This window comes from Narcine bancroftii, chromosome 12 (assembly GCF_036971445.1).
Source record: "Narcine bancroftii isolate sNarBan1 chromosome 12, sNarBan1.hap1, whole genome shotgun sequence".
NCBI lineage: Eukaryota > Metazoa > Chordata > Chondrichthyes > Torpediniformes > Narcinidae > Narcine > Narcine bancroftii.
In genome coordinates this window covers 22,449,000-22,466,697 of record NC_091480.1, presented here as the reverse complement: position 1 = coordinate 22,466,697, position 17,698 = coordinate 22,449,000, and the positions used below count along the sequence as shown (strand labels likewise).

The 17,698-nt window shown below is 43.7% G+C and overlaps 1 protein-coding gene across 12 annotated transcripts in view; it reads left to right on the top strand.

The window, feature by feature from the left end:
- abat (4-aminobutyrate aminotransferase) overlaps positions 1-17,698 on the top strand; it is a 167,095-nt gene that overhangs the window by 29,563 nt on the left and 119,834 nt on the right. The window contains exons 1-2 of one of the 12 annotated variants that reach the window (XM_069905433.1): positions 9,538-9,769; positions 10,508-10,642. The exons of 9 other annotated variants lie outside the window; for them this stretch is intronic. The gene's annotated coding sequence lies outside the window, so the exon portion shown is untranslated. Of the gene's footprint in view, positions 1-9,537; positions 9,770-10,507; positions 10,643-12,423; positions 12,449-17,698 lie in introns of those variants that run through there. 2 more of the 12 variants (XM_069905431.1, XM_069905438.1) reach the window with 2 other exon arrangements.

Sequence of the window (17,698 nt, the reverse complement as noted above, 5' to 3'; positions counted from 1 at the left end):
AAAGAAATTCATTTGTTCTGATTGTGGCTTTCCCTGCTGTAGACACAGAATCTTTGCATCTGCTGAAACATTAATTCTGTTTTTCTCTCCATAGATGCTACCTGACTTGCTAAATAGCTGCAGAACTTCCAGTTTTTATTTTATTTTTATTTTCCTACATAAGCTTTAGGATTTTACTGATATAAAACATTCATCTTGGTTTGACATTTATGTTTTATTTTTACCAGTATTATTATTACCAGTAGGTGGCAGAGCTACAAATATATTAGATAACATTGGACAACAAATTTCTTCAAAAGGTTTGCTTCCTGAAAAAAATGGGGATTATGATGGACAACTTTAAGATGAAGACAAAGATGATTTCAGATTTCCTGTACCGCATAGGAAGTTGAAGAAATATTGAATGAAATTTTATTGAATTTAGCATGTTTAACTGCAAAATGAGGCTGACACATTATGTTAGTTCAACTGAACTAAAAATGTTTTGCCGCTGATTTTCATTTGTACTCAGCATCTGATGCCTCTTGTGTCAGTGTCCAACAATTGTCGGCCAGCACTGATGGATTCCATGGTCGCAATGCCCCAGTGAAAACTTTCACCATCTTTGTCACTGACTGCACCAAGATCAGCAGAGAAGTCACGTGAAGTTTTCTACAATGGAGCAAATCCTGAAGCCAGAAAAGCTGGAGATTGACCTTCAATCACCTCAGGCATCCACCAGCTTCAAGCTCTGTCTGCACAGTTTTGAGGCCTTCCTGCAGGCCTCCTTCACCAATATGCAATCAGAGACGGACAAATTGCAAGTACTGCACTCCCGGGTCGGCTCCTTGGTGTACTCCATGATCAGGGGTGCCACAACATACCTGGAGGCCATGGACATCCTCAAAGGCAATGCCTGCGTAAAATCAATGCTGTTTATGCTAGACTCCTAGTGACTCAAAAACAACAACCCGGTGAGTCAAACGCCAAATATCTTCGGGCACTGTGAGCACTCGGCAAGGCCTCCAAATGCAAAGCCTTGACTGCCACGGAGTATACAGAGGACCTGATCCGGGAAGCCAACATTGCAGGGATCAGATCAAACTACATGACAAGAGATGTTTTGAGCAAGGGGAACTTAGTCCACAGAGAGCCATCGAGCTAGTAGGTACGCTGGAGATGGCTCTCCAGAACATGAGGGCCTACTCGACTGACAACACAGCCACCTCGTGGTCCCCCCCACCCCGGTCACAGCCATCCTGGGACGTGCCAAGCAAATATTCAATGACACGTTTCACTTAATGGTTTTGTATGTTTGAATTAGACTTAAAATATGATAGGAATTTTTTTTTTTAATGGGTTATATCTAATAAATAGTACATAATAGGAAAATGTTATGGTAATTTTAATGATCAGCAGCTCAAAATCCATAAATACACCCAGAAGCTTTCAGGAAGCGAAATATTCGTTGTTCAGTGTAATCTCTTGGAAAGAAGTACAATTTCTTTTCACTTGAGTTCCATGGGTTGTGGCTAAGTCACAAATCTGGAGACCCCATTCACTGCCATGGGTGAGGCAGCAGGTACTTTATGGGTCGGTCAGATGGGTAGTTTGAGAACTAGTGCATTTTCATAGGGCTTCTGCTTGCTTCCTAGAAAATGGTCTAGAGTTTCTTAGTGCCGTTCCAGTTGTTCCTTGAACATCCTGACCAATTTGTTGGACTGGAATCTTGAGTAAAGAGGCTGTGAGAACATCCTTGGATCATTTCCCCTGTCCACCTGGTAATATTTTCCCAAGTCAGCTTGGAATAGTTTGTGCATTAAGGGAATCCAAATGATGTGATCTTCCTGACAGAGCCAGAACAGATATCTCCCACTTAGGAACTTGCCTCTCTTCTGTCGTGTAGTAATCTTCCAAATGGGTATCATCTGATGTTGTTTTTCAAAAAATGATTTGCAAGATGCTATCATTATTAAGCTGAGTCTTCTTTCATGGAAAATAATATTCTGCATTATGTGGAGATGGTCATGATGTTGTCACGATTGCTGACATTGCTACAGTAACCTGCCATGCCTCAGCTAGCAAGATTACTAATATTATTCGTGTCAGGTTAATGTGCCTGAGTGAAGTCCTGATTGCTGCTTGAGGTTATGCGTTCCTTCTCAGTTAAATTATACCTTCAATGCAAACCAGCACATGATGGTGAACTAATTTGATCCATGCCAAACTGCCATGTTATTCATTCAGTAATTACATATGACCTCTGAGGAAAATTGATTGTTATTTCATAGATCTTATTCCCCATGTTCTTCCAATACTCCTCACGGCCAGAGGAGAGACATCTGTCGAAGACATAAAAATTTGAGCAAGCTGGCATATGAGAAAAGACGTGTTTATTTTGACCCTTCTCTTGGGGAAACCCCCTTTCTGCAGAAATTGAAAACTGCCACAAGGGAAAAAAAACCAGGATTCATGAGAATACAACGACTCTAACCAATTGTTGCAAGCAGAGTGAAACACTGTTTTCACCACTATAAGTTCTGTTCCATGTGGCTTTTGAAAAGGTCAGTGGTTGCAGTGACAAAATGAACTCAGCTGAATCTCATGAAAGATTTCTCCTTCATAAATAATTATAGACGTCCCTTAGGTTTTGTAGAGCTGTAGCATCTCCCAAATTTTTATTCTAGAAAAAATGGCTAACATCTTCCTCTCCATGCCATTTAATGGGCGCCCTAAGTATCTTTAAATCATTTGTCCATTGCTTTTCACCATATACCTAACTCAAAATCAATTTGTCTCAGTTTTCATTATTAAGCTTATTCAGTATATTAACATCACTTTCTAGAAATTTGTGTTGGATTTCATTGAATGGCTTCTCAAAGACTGAATAATTAACAACCATTGATATTCCTCCATTTAAAAAAAAAATTTGGACATTTGCCCTTTCGGCCCACGAGCCCGTGCTGCCCCAATTACACCCAATTGACCTACAACCCCCAAAACTTTTTTGAATGGTGGGCGAAAACTAGAGCACCTGGAGGAAACCCATATGGAGACTGGAAGAACGTACAAACTCCTTATGGACACCAAGGGGTTCGAACTGAGGATAACACCCTTGAGCTAACCTCCACGGTAACCGTGCCACCCGCTGCTAGAAGGTCATTGATCTGATCTGAAATATTAATTGTTTCTCTCTTTCACATTCCATCATCCACTGAATTCTGATTTGATATGTTGAGAACTATGTAAAGTTTTAGTTCCATTTCTAAGGAATGATACAGTTGCATTGGAGTTGGTGCAGAAAGGTTTATGAGGTTGATTTCTGGGTTGAAGGGATTGACATATGAAGATGGATTGAACAGGCTGAGCCTGTATTCATTGAATTTAGAAGGAAGGATAAATATTGGGGCATTTAAGATTCTGAGGGAGATTGGCAGGATGGATGTAGAGAGAATGTTTCACTTTGTCAGGATCTTTAGAACAATGGAGCAGAGTTTCAAAATAATTTCATCTCAGAGAGGGTGGTGTCTCGTCAGAATTATGCACCTCAGACAGGGTTACCAAATGCCGGAGTCAGGAAGTCAGACAGCGTCATTCAGGACATAAACAGCAATTTCACCCTAGCTCTGATCTATCTGCCTTTGTCCTCTTGCCTAACTGAGATGAATTCCGATGTAATCTCAAGAAACATTACCAAACTGGCACGATCCAGTCCTCAAGACCTGGCAACGAACTCAAGAATTGGAGAAAACCCGCTTTAACAATCTTTCTTTCACAGAACTGGCCAGTTTTTATAAAATGTCATCAGTCTGAAATGTTAACTCTATTTTTCTCCTTGGGTGCTGCCTGAACTGCTATTTCCAACTATTGCTGCTTTTAATTCAGATTTCCGTCATTTGTATAATGTTTTGCTTCTTCGGTATGTATCTTACAGAATGAGTATTTTTGTCTGTGTCCCCCCCCCCCCCACCCCCCTTGGTTTTTATTCGTCTCTTTCTGTTTAGATCTTCGCCTTTAATTTAACAAGTGCCTAGCAACACCACTGGTTGAGCTATTCAGTCTTTATTGGTTTCCACCATGGCACAAGCACTCCTCCTCTTTTCTCCACTCTACCCCATTTTTTGCAAGTTAAAAATGTTTGATTTCTAACTTTTTCTTGTAGTTTTGAAACATTATTTCTCTTTCCACAGTTTTTAATCTTATCCTCACAGAAAGCAAAAATGTCACATCAGTTGAATAGGTTCATGTTCTGTGGATCCTTTCCTTCAGTCTCAGCTGCTTTGTCCATTCTCTCCAATAATTATAATGATCCAGGGGGTATGATCAAGGTCTGGCCAAATTGTTCACGTTTGCTTTTCTCTTCTTTGAGTGGCTCCATTTGCCATCACAAATAACTGTGAGTTATGGATATTTAAGATGGGAGTTGTCTCTAAGATGTGTCTTATGCTGGTTCCTGAGTGTAACGTACTTTAGTGGAGGCAAAATCATTCTCTTCCATCTTTCAACCTTTATTCACTATTTCTATGTATTGGTTTTTAAGTCAGGTACTTAATTTAAATCATATGATTATAAAATATATACCTACCTCCTCAAGCTTGTGTGGATAGCTAAACACATATCAGAGATAAAACCAGAACTGTTCACCCCCTTCCCCCACTTCAAACTCCTACTCTTCCCAAATGTTTGACTTTGCACCCTGTCGACAATGCAAAGTCCATATAATGCCCCATCTTGATATGAACCGTGTATAATCTTTCATGGAATATTGCAGCACATTGTTTGAAATAAGTAACAGAGATAATCTTGTAGTAATTATATAAATTCAATTAATTCAGAAATCCTTGAACCTTGGTGATCTCTAGTTTAACAACACAACAAAATGACTTGCATATTGTTTTATAAAAAATTAACGTAACTCACTATTGATCACACTTTCTAAGAATGATTGGTTAACAACATTTCTATTTGGATGAACAGTTTGCAATATTGATGTGGGGACAATTCAGTGTTTGGTGCCTTATGAATGTCCCTAAAACCCAAGATAGACCCTCAACCAGATGTTTTATTCAATATTTGTTGACAGTTTTCTATCAGCCACAGTCTGTGTGATATCTTTGTAGGAAATAAGTGTATGTGAATACTCACAGTAATATGACGATCTTTTGTATGAGTTGTTAAAAATGTGGAAACCTTGAAAGGTCATGATCAGCTGGGTTTAGAAAAGATGTTTGTTTTTGTGGGATAATTCTAGAAGAAGGGATTACTTTTCAGAAATAAGAAACCATTTAAGAAGGATGCGGTGATTTATTATTTTCTTTCAGAAGACTGTAATTCTTTACAGTCCTCTTCCTCAAATAGTGAAATCAGTCTTTGATCATTTTTAAGGAAGAGATGAATACTTAAAGTGATAGAGACACATAAGCAGAAACAGGTCCTTCCCCCAACTCATTCATGCCCATCATGTTGTCTACTCGAGTTGGTACCATTTTCCTGCTGTTGGCCTATATCCATCCAAACCTTCCTATCCATTTATTTTATTAAATGTCTTAACCATAGTAATTGTACCTGCTTTTACCACTTTGTCTAGCAGCTGGTTCACCCTCTTTGTGAAAAAGTTACCCCTCAGGACACCATTTAAATCTTTTTCCCTGTCACCTTAAATCTATGCCCTCTAGTTTTAGACTCCCCTATCTAGGGAAAGGCTCTGTGCCCATTCATTGTATCTGTGCTGCTCATGAGTTTTATACCTCTATTTGGTCACATCTACGCTCCTGGGAAAAAAAAGGCAAGCCTAACCAGCCTCTCCTTATCATTCAAACCCTCCAATTCCTGTGACATCCTTGTGAATATTTTCGACAACTTTTTCAGCTTAATGCTATCCTTCCTATAGCAAGGTGGCCGGAACTCCAAACAATTCTTCCAATGTCTTGTACAGTTGTGCTCAATGAAGGCAAGCATGCCAAATGCCTTCTTCACTGTGTTAGTTCTGCCCTGGTTTAAATTTCAAAAATACAACACATTGCACTTTTGCAAGTTAAATTTTCCATTTCCCAGTTGATCTAAATCTTATTGCAATCTCAGATAACCTTCACTGTGCTCTCCACCCCCAATTTTAGTGTCAACTGCAAACATAGTATCCATGCCAAATGTATTCCCATCCAAATCATTAATATAGGTTATGAATAACCCAGCACTGCTCCCTGCCGCACACCACTGCTCACAGGCCTCCAATAGGGTGTCATGGTTGGTGAGGGTGGTTGGCGCAAGGCCTATACAGTACCAGCAATCAGGACCAGACCTGGGTTCAAATCCCGCGCTCTCTGTAAGGAGTTTATACGTTCTCCCCGTATCTGAGTGGGTTTTCTCTGGGGGCTCCGGTTTCCTCCCACCCTTCAAAAACGTATTGAGGTGTAGGTTAATGGGGTGTAAATTGGATAGAACAGACTCCTAGGTGTAGCGGTACATCTACATTTAAAAAAAAATTAAAATATGCAAAACAACTGTCCATTACCACCATCTGACTCCTTTCACAAGCCAATTTTGTATCCAGTTAGCTAGCTCACCTGGATCCCTTGTGATACAACCTCTGGGCTAGCCTACCCATGACCTTATCAAAATCTTGTTCAAGTCCATGTAAACTACATCTACTACCTTTCCCTCATCAATCCTCTTGGTTACATCTTCAAAAAAATTTAATATATGAGACATGATTTCCCACACACAATTACTTACTGACTATTCCCTAATAAGCCCTTGCCTTTTCTGTCTCTTAGTAATTTTCCCATCACTGAGCTTTAGTTCAAGAACATGTTGTCCTTGAACTCTCCCAACAGCCTCTTCCAGTCAACCTTTGCAAATTATTATCTAAGATCAAAGTTAATCTTGCTCCAATTTAGGACTTTAACTTTATATTTATCCATAACTATTTTAAAACAAATTGAATTATATATGGTCAGTGGTCCAAATGACACCCCCCTCCCCCCACTGCCTCACTTACTCTGCCTCACTTTCCATTTGGAAGTCAAGTGTTGGCCTTTCTTGAGTAGGGTCATCTGAATTTTGAATGAGGAAACTTTCCTGGCACACTTATCAAATTTTCCCCCTCACACCTGCTATTCCAACCCTAATATCCTTACAGTGATCTACAATCTCCTATTGAATATTGTCGTGCCTGTATACAATTCTATCAATCATCCCCTTTAGATTTCTAAGTTTCACCGATTGAGCTTCAAAAAAGGTCTACCAAAAATATCCTTTCTAAATATTGCCATTATGTTCTCCTGATTCAAACATGCAACACTCTCTTGCCCACACCTCCATCGTGATTTTAACATCTGTACCTCAGAACAATGTGTTACCAATCCATAATTACTAGAATATCCCAGTCCGATGCTCCTATCCATGGCCTGGGATCTGCCATTCTTCCTTATACTTAAAATAAATGTAGTTTAGTTTATAACACTTTCCTTGCTCTCTTCCTCCTCCTGCCCTGTCTACTTAATTATTTGCTTTAATTTTAAAATCTGCTTCAATTTTTTCATCTGCCACACACTTTTGAATCCTAACCCCTGCCAGACTAGGCTAATTGCTCCTAAGTAGTACTAGGAAATCTTCCCAACCCAATTTAGTTCAGGTGCAACCCGTTCCTCTTGTACAGGTTGCTTCTGGTAGCATAACACCAAGTACCATCATACTGAGTACTTGACACAGTTTGCAGATAACACACAATAGTTGGCCTCAGCAGCTACAAAGATGAGTTGCACCACAGAGAATAGGTGGAAAATTTTGTGTTATGGTGCAAGAAATGTGAATGACAATTGTGGATTTCAGGACTAGGGACGAGCAGCCTCCATTACACGTCAATAATTTTGTAGTAGAGAGCACCAAATTCCTTGAAGTCTACTTAACCAGTGACCTATCGTGGACACACATCTTTCCCCCCCCCCCCACCCTTGTCAGGAAGCACTGAGAAGGCTGAGCTGGGCGAGGCTACCAGCCACCATCGTGTCGACTTTCTACAGGAGCTCTAATGAGAGTGCCATAGCCGGATGTATCACAGTGTGGTATGGTTGGTGTAGAACAGTGGTTTTCAAACTGCCCCCTTAAACTCACATTCTGCCTTAAGCAATCCCTGTGCCCATAAGTACGCTGTGATTGGTAAGGGATTGCTTCAGGTGGTATGTGAGTGGAAAGAAAAATTTTGAAATCACTGTTTTAATCATACCTAATTGACTTGTTATGTGCACGGTTTCATAACTCCAAACGAAATGGGCCAATGACATTTTGTCTCAAGCAAAATATTTCAGTAACTATTGGGTCTAGAGCAGTGATTCTCACCCTTCCCTTCCCACTCACATACCACCTGAAGCCAATCCCTTACCAATCATAGAGAACTTGTGGCATAGGGATTACCTAAGGTGGAATGTGAGTTTGAAAACTACAGCTGTAGAGCATTAGATTCGAAGTCAATCCACAAGACCATAAGAGCGACAGAGAGGATCACTAGAGTCTCCCACCCCCCCCCCCCCACCACCCCCAATTGACTGGCATCATTGCCTGAAGTGGGCTCTAAAAATCGTGATGGACCCTACCACCCCACATACATCATCTTCCACCTTCTCCCTTCAGGAAGGAGATACAGCAGTATCAGAGCCAACACCACCAGGTTGAGAAATGAGCAGTGAGAATGCCAAATGACAGATGAACTACTCATACAATCCTTCTGAGACTCCACTATTTATTTAACAATATTTGTTTATATTTATATATGTACTGCATATAAATTGCTTGAAAATATGTGTGCTTTTATTTTGTATGTCTTTACACTAAAGACTAAAGAATGCTGTTTTATCCAGTGGTCCTTATTGTATGATAATAATAAATATGAAATAAGTTCTGCCCTAGATCCTAATGGCCCAACAACCTGAATCCCTTCCTCTTGCACCCTTACTCATCTCTATTTTTATCCTCACAAGCCCATGAGATTCAAACTCCTGGGGTCCTGCTTTTTAACCTACCCTCCCCCCACAATTCCCTACATTGCCTCTACAGGACCTCAGCTCCTTTCCTACCTATGTCACTGGTAGCAAAGATCCCTGGCTGCTCACCTTCCTGCTTGAGGATGTTCTGCAACTGCTCTGAGCCATCCTTGACCCTTGGCACCATGGAGGCAACAGCCTCACCTTGGGATCTCCTTGGGGCAGAATCAGATTTTATTCTCATGAACAAGTCACAAAATTCATTATTGTGTGGCAGCATCACCGTGTAAGCATTTATATAATCCGCCAGACCAAAAAATAAGTAAAAATAGTGCATGAAAGGTCAAAGAGAGAGCTGCACCCCTGATAAGTAAGGTCATGGCAGCCTCAGGAGAGGGGCAAGTTAGGACCAGGTCGTTCACGATATTCCTGAAGGGTCTGTTCTACTCCGGGAAGGTTAGGCATGGTCTGGTCCACTGTTGTTTCTCCACACTGTGACACCCCTTCCCTCAGACTCCCCCCCCCCCCCCCACCCCCCACTACCGATCCAAGCTGGATTGAATGCTTTTCTGCCTGCAAGCGAGCAGCCAAGCCAAAATAAGGATTTGGTGGAGAGGACAAAGTGCCAGGGAGCTGTTTGTCAGTCAGCGCGGGCCCGAGCTGTCATTGGTCCCTCCGCTCCAGATCCGAATTTGACAGCTGGATGAATTTGTGCAGCGAGTGACTGTGGGAGCTTCATCGTTCACAGGCACCGCCGAGCCTCACTGCAGGCTCACGCTCGCCTCCCGGGCTCCCTCCGCAGCGAATGCAAGGTAAGCGGCGTCCGCTGAATCCTGTCGCCCCGGACACATCGGGGGCTGGCCTGAACCGAGGAACAAGCCCAGACCGAGTACGTGGAGCCGCAGGGAACTGGTTTCTGGTGGCTCGGGTCTGCTGTTGCTGCGCCAATGCATCGGAAATGGGCGGACCTGGGCACGGCGTCGTGTCGGACCCTCGATCCACCGACCTGCTTTGTTGAAGCCCCCCGAGAGTCGCAGAGGCTCCGACCCCTGCAAAGGCGACTGTGTTTTAAACAGGCTGGAAATGGTACAATCCCACTAGAACCTTGCCAGCACGTAACATCCACGGCGGGTCGGGGGGGCTTGCTTTGATTCGGTAACAATGTATGCCGCGCTACATTTGGAAACACCTGCTTGAAGGGCGTTTATTCGGGGAGAACCTGGGGTCCCCCACTCACGTGGCTGTTCTCCCTATCCATAGGATGCAGGGGATAGCTTAAGGTGGACTGTGAATGGGGGTGGAGATCCACTGGCAGTCTTTCCCAGGTTGTTTGCAAGAAGTATCCATCATCTAACCAGCAGGAGACTGGTTTGGAATCAGCTTCACCCTCAGCTGAGTCCAAGCGTATCTTTGGACCCCCGACTCCCCGAGTGAAGAGTTTCCAAATAAAAAAAAAGTCCATAGAACTAAAGCTGAGCTCAAGAATTTTTTTTATTTGGATCTTTCTTCCAATGTTCTCCATGAGATCCACCTCTTGCCCCTTCTCACAGACTGTCCATTCCTCTGGACTGCCCTGCCTGCCCCTTCTCCTCGGAGCAATTATAAGACGGGAGGTGTCAGTGAGGCTCAGACCCTTGTCCCGAAGTTGTCCGAAAGTCTTCAGCAGCTGACCGTCCAGCATGGAGGTGCGTATAGTGGAGGCGCAATCGTTTCAATGCGTTCGTTTGTTATGTATTTAGAATGTACGATGCATGAAATTCGTTACCTTTGCTCTACCGTCAGGCAGACCGAGATTTGCCACTTTGGCCAATGTCCCTCACAGAAACCTGCTGTCCTCGCGGTCCCCCCTCCAAGTACTGGCTAGGCCTGATCCTGCTGAGCTGCCTTCTCATCCCGTGGCACAAGTACAACCCAATGAAACGACATTCTCTTGTCTTTGGTGCAAGACTTGCGGGTCCACTACCAGACATAATACACAGATGGACAAAAATGCATACACAGAAATGAATATCTATTATTTAGCAAGTATTGGATAGTTAGGCAAGCAGTTCCTTTGGTCGTGCAGCATTCTCACTGGAGGTGGGAAGAACCTGTTTCTCAACCTCGTGCTCATTCTAAGACTCCTTCCTGATGGGAGTCGTTGAAAGAGGCGGTGGGTCCTCAACGATTTTGCACGCCCTCTTGAGACAATGGTAGATCCCTTTGAATAGTGGGGTGGGGGAGGGAGACCCCATTTCACCTCTCTGCCTGTCTATTGACCTCCACTCCAATTCTCTACAGAAACCGTATCACACTGAGATGCAGCTGGCCAAAGTGCTCTCAAAAGAGCTCCTGAAGAAGGTTGACATGATAGTGGTCGGTGACCTTGCCCGCTTCAGTCTTCTCAGGAAGTGCAGGCGCTGTTGTGCCTCCTTGACAAGTGAGGAGGTGTAGGTCCACGATAGGTCACTTGTTACGTAGACTCCAAGGAATTTGATGCTCTGCACTCTCCACTACAGAGTTATTGATGTGTAGTGGAGGGTTCTTCTTTCCTGATCCTCCTGAAGACCATGAGCAAGTCCTTGTCCATGCTGAGCCTCGGGTTGTTATTCACACAACATATCACGATATTTTCCACCCCTTCCCTTTAGTGTGTGTCATAGTTATTGCTGATGAGGCCATCTAAGTGCAAATGATGATACTGGATCCAGCTGGATCTGGTAGTGCAGTCATGGGTCAATAGTGTGAACACGAGCGGGCTGAGCACACAGCCCTGTGGTGTGCCTGGGCTCAGCATGACAATGCTGCCGACCCAGGCAGACTGTAGCCTTTCTGTTACAGAGAGGGGTGTGGAGTTCCAGCTTCTCCATGAGCCTCTGGGGAATGATCGTATTAAATGCTGAGGTGAAGTCGATGAGCAGCAGCCTGGCGTTCTCAGGACAAGGCTATTGCATCATCAGTGGAACGGTTTCTTCCGTAAGCGAATTGAAATGGATTCAGCATCTCGGAAGTTTGCTTTGATGTGTTCCATCATCAGACACTTGAAGCATTTCATAATCGTGGAGGTTAGTGCCGTAGGAAGTCACTGAGGCGTGTTGCTGTCGCCCTCTTTGTACTGAGATGATGGTAGCTATCTTTTAACCCATGGGGATGATGAGTTATTGTAGTGTTGAAGATGTAAGGTTGCCGGGAAGGAAGGTATAAAGAGAAATTTGGTATTTGTGCGATGGAGGGACATGTGTCACTTCTAGAAGGAACCTATTCTAAGGACACCACACCTGCCAATCCACGTCAAGCCCTCCCACAGGTGAACACATGCCTTGTGATTGGCTCCCATGAATATGCATACAGCTCACCACTGGCTCTAATTTCGACATACGTGAGCCGGCCCCTTCAGCCAGTTGTTGCATAAAGTCCAACACATGGAACAGCTGGGTCTCTTCCCATTGGAAAGAACCTGAGCTCCACTCGAGGTTGTGAGCTGTGGCCGACACTGGAGAGTCACTTGCAAGGTGTGTGTTGGTAAAGGGGTGGGGGCTTATCGAGGTGCGTGCCTGGAATCACTATTATGCCTGTTTTGCAATGATCACTGTAAGTTTCCTAAGTAATCATCGTACCGTGCCTGCACTAGATTGAGATATGACAGGTACTGTATGTTGTGTCTTTAGTGACAGAATATGTTGTGTTTTATATTGTACATAGTTATGATTTTAGGAGATAAAGTGTGGCAGTTTTTTTTAGTTTAGGTCACATTCAAACATTTCAAAAGAGATCTCATTTAAAATACTGTAGCTCTGCTCAAGTTAGACAGGCAGCTCCGAATACCTTTGCAAATGCTTTGGGGAGTGCCCAAGGGACTTCACTAATGGATTGTTGTTTTGAAAAGCAACAGATGAAAGGAGATTCGGTTAGGAGCTGCAGGCTGTCTGAGTGCAGTTTGCTGTTCTAAGAGGGTCATGTGGTTTTGCAAGCAGAGAGGGTCAAACAGGCTTTTCTCAGAGAGAGAGAGACAGTGCTCGAGCTGCAGTTTTTCAGTCAGCAGCAGGGACTGGAACAGGTCAAACTGGAAAGCTTGTGGAAAAATCCCATTTTGGTTATGAGTGTTTAGTTCAGCCTGGTCAAAGTCCTTGTGGTCCATACAAGAGGAGAGCTGGCTGCCTAATATTTCAATTAAAATAAGGGAAACAAAAAGGAACTCTGTGATGACCTGAAAGAAAGAGTTTCTCATCTGGAAAACCCTGATGGGGCAAGTTTCTTCGGCAAAACACTGATGTGGCTGATTAAAAGGGATCAGTTTGTGTCCAGGAATAAGAAATCTCTCTCTAAAAACCGACAAGAACCTTCCTGAGTGGTAACCATTTACCCTTTAAGCTCCAGAGCCTCGTTAAAATTCATAAATGTTAAATTCTGTGCATAGTATGAAAATTGCCTGATACTGGTGAACTTGGAGAAGTGAGAAGTGAATGATTGGACTATGAAACTTGCCTGAACATGTACATGTTACATACATGTGTACTTAGAATTAGAAGGGGGTAAAGTTAAAGTTTGATCCTGGTTTCATGTTTAAAGATAATTAAAAGCAACTTCTGTTTAAGTAACCATTTGTCTTGGTGAATGTATATTGCGGCTGGGTTTTGGGGTATTCTGGGCTTGTAACACTTTTCACTGTATTTAATTGTCTTCGATTAGTAGCTAGTACTCTTTGCTGATTTTGTCGAATGTGAGTGTATTGCGAGTGGCTTGCCTGATTGTACATGAACCCATGACCCCTGTGGCGACTCTCCCTGGAGGTAAAAAGTCTTTGCTGTGATCGAATTGTGTTCAGACTTGTTGCTTCTCAGACTCTCTGAACTTGTATCCCTCATCAAAGTATTTTAATTATTTTAGTTTTGTTTAATATTTTAATTTGACTATTTAACTAATTGCAATTTTTTAACAAAAAATTGTGCAGCTTTATTTTTAAAAGCTTCATTTTATACAGAAATTGCCTTCAGTGTGGCCAGGAAGTGCATATCAGTAACAAGAAACTGTGACTCCCATCCAGGCCCGGCGATACCATTAGGCGAACTAGGCAGCTGCCTAGAGCGCAGACCTCTAAGGGGCATAGACATCAGGTTTTAGCCTGGACAGTGTGGCTTTTGACTTTGAGGCATCCCAGGGTCCGTAGGTTTCCGCATTGGGTGTAAGTATAGCAGTTCAGTGTTTCTGGGGTCAATTGACTCCCTCCCTCTCCATGCTCTATACCCTCGCTACTGTCTCACTGCTGGAGACTGACTCTGGTTTGAAATTGCTACTCGGACTGGGATGCATGCGTACTCCACTCTTCAGCCCAGGCAGTGTTCATAGAATGCCCCAACCAAAAAGCTGAGATCAGGGTGATTGAGGGGATGTCAGGTGAGTGAGGGACTCAGGGAAGGCAATGGGATGGCAGCCCCACAAAGGGAGGGGGCAGTGTGTGAGTGCAAAGTGCTGGGTTGCTGGAGCCCAGTGCATCATTCTCTCTCTCCCTGCCCCTATCCCCGGCCTCTGCTTCCCTCCCCTCCTTAGTCCATGCTTTCCCCCCCCCCCCCCCCCCGTCCCTGTTTTATTCCCTCTCCTCTGTTCCCATTTACCCCTCCCCTTCCCAGTCTCCTCCCTGGTCCCCACTCTCCCTTCCCCCTCCCTGGTCCCCACTCTCCCTTCCTCATTGCCCCCTCGCTTCTCCCTCCCCCCTGGTCTCTGCTTCCCCCTTCACTTCTCTCCTGGTCCCCACCATCCTTCCATGATCCCCCCTCCCTGGTCCCCACTCTCCCCCACCCACCCACCCCTCCCCCCACCCACCCCTCCCCCCACCCCCTGGGGTGGATGGTTCCATGAGGTATTATTCTAAGAACTGCCTCAACTCCTTTAATTCATAATATAGCATCTATTTTCAGTGTAAAAGATAAGCCAGGGTTCTGGGTCTAGACTCAGTGTTGTATACCTTCTAGCTTTATTGAATTACATTGAACTTCCTACAATGAGAGGGGTATTCAGCCCAAATGCTTGGCAGCAAAGTTTCTGCTCAAATCAAGTCTCTTCCCACTCTCTTCATTTCATTTTAAAGGCATCACCTGCCTTCCTCATTTATTTTTCTGTTAACATGTTTTGCTAATTGCGAGAAATAATCAAAGATTGATGTATTATTTATTCTTGCAATTTAAAATAAATTTAGCAGTTTCAAGTTTTGTGCTTTTCTTTGTTTCTATAAAACATCTGTTTTTAAAATCGAAGTTGGCAGTTTTTTTGGGGGGAGCAAGTAGTTGGCCTTGCCTTGGGTGCAAAATAGTCTGGCATCGGTCCTGTTCCTATCTACCCATGGTCTTTGCTGAATAGATGAATAGCTGCACCCCACTTGAAAAGGTCACAAACAATCTCAGGAAGGGATACAATACCTTCCTAAAGATCTGGCAGCCTTATTTAGAGCATATAGGTACCTCACTGGTCGCAGTACAGGGTTACAATCACTACTGGCTGGCCAGTAGACCTCAGTGAAGATTTTATCACTGTGGTATTATCATGTCTCCATATGTTTTACTGTGCGCACTGACATTGGGATGATTTTTTTTTTCTTTCTTCTTTGTCCTTTCTCTGTTTAAAAGGGATTGGGGGGGTGGGGGGGTTCTCTTGATGTTCTGTATTTGGTATAATTGTTGATTGTTAAATATAGGTTTAGGTGTAGGTTTGTGGGAGATAATTTGGGAAAGGTTTGTTAGAATAGGTCCATACAAACACTTTAAAACAGATCTTATTTAAAATACTGGAGCTCTGCTCATGCTAAACTTGTTGGGACCTCAGCAAAAGCTTTGGGGAGTGTCCAAGAGGGATTGTTGTTTACAAAAATGGAGCCATCCAACTTGTCGAACTTGTTGCAAAAGACATACCCATTAATAGAGTTTCACTTATCCACCTGTTTTCCACAACCTTTAATTTATTAATTATTAATTTCATGGCTGCATCATAAAAGATCCATTGAGTTAGCTATTGGTCTGCATGCAGCTAGTGCAAAATCTGCTGTTTAAGAACTAGTTCCTCTTAAAAGTGTTGTGCCTTGTGACTTCATATATTCCTGGAGATGTTTCTGGAACATAGTAACCAAGAAGAAAATGAAAAAAAAATGTTGCAGTGAAGTGAGAGAGTGCTCCAAGATTTTCTGCTGCTGGACATCTTGTTGGAACAGGGTCAAAAGAAAGAAAAAGTGATCAATTTGCAAGGGAACAGAAGACCCCTGGATGAATTCTGCAAAACAGCTGCAAATGGTTCATGCTAAGTGTCAGACTCCAAGGACAATCTGCAAGACGTTGAGTGACTGCATGAGTGATCAAAGTCAGGTTATGTAACTTTGTGGCAAGTTCTGCCACTACACTGCTCAATGCCCTATTTTCTACAACCTACCAATAATCTCTATTAGTGTTGTACTGACAATAACCACACCAGCAGTGCGAGTATAAGACAGCTTTAATAAACTAATATGTACACTAAGAGGTCTTGTCTCTCTGCAAGAAAGCTAGACTGTAGGTCTGGTCTGCTTTATATACAAGGTCACCGGGATGACCCCTGGTGACCTAGTGGTGTAATTACATATCACCACATTCACGCCCCCCTTAAAGAATTGATATTCCCCACCCCCCCCCATCCTCCTTCCCTTGTTTGTAAGTTCATACATCCACAATTTTTCATGGCTTCTGTTGCCTTCTGGACCTCCTCAGTAGTGGTATAGGGGTGGGGAGTGCAGTCTGCCTTTCGGCCTTTCTTGGTGGAGGTGTAGGGGTGGGAAGTACTAGTTGGTCATGTGGCCGTGTGGGCTGGAGATCCTCTTGTATGGGATTAAGTCCTGCCACGGAGTCTAGGGTGGTGATATTTTGTGGGGCGGGCGTACCCAGGGTCCTGATTTCCGGGGTGGATTGTATAGTCCTCTGCGGTGACTCGATGGACGACTGTTCTAGTGACAGCTGCTGTGCTCCTTGTTGATCCGTAGACATCTGTGTTTCCTCCACGTTGCTCACGCATCCAGCCGGCGCAATATCCCTGGTGGCCACCAAGTCTTCTATTCCATCTGGGAATGTGACGAAGGCATACTGAGGGCTTGCGTGCCTCAACTCCACTTGATCCACCAGTGGGTCCACTTTGTGGGGTCTGCAGTGCTTCTGGAGGAGAACAGGTCCCGTTGTCATCATCCATTTAGCCAGCACTGTGCCCGACGTGGCTTTCCTTGTGAAAGAAAAGATACAGTCATGTGGGGTCATGTTAGTGACAGTACACAACAAAGAGTGTAGGGCCTCTGGCAACACTTCTTGCCATCTAGTAACTGGCAGGCATTTTGCTTTTAAGGTCAAGAGGACCGTTTTCCAGATAGTGGCATTTTCCCTTTCGACGCCCATTCCCCCTGGGTTGTAACGTAGTGCGGCTGGTAACAATCCCTCTCTCGTGCAGATACTGCTTTACTTCTGCGCTCATGAATGCAGCACCCTTGGCTGTATGTATGTAGTTCGGGTACCCAAATATGCTGAAGATGGGTTGGAGGGATTTTATAACCGTGGCTGCTGATGCATCAGAACACGGGATTGCGAAGGGGAAACGGGAATATTCATCTATTACGTTTAGGAAATAGACATCTCTATTATGGACGGGAGCAGGCCTTTAAAATCGAGGCTGAGGGACTCGAAACTTTTGGTAGCTTTATCAGGGTGACTTTGTCTGACCGGTAAAATTGCGGTTTGCATGACCTCACTTCACTTCACTGA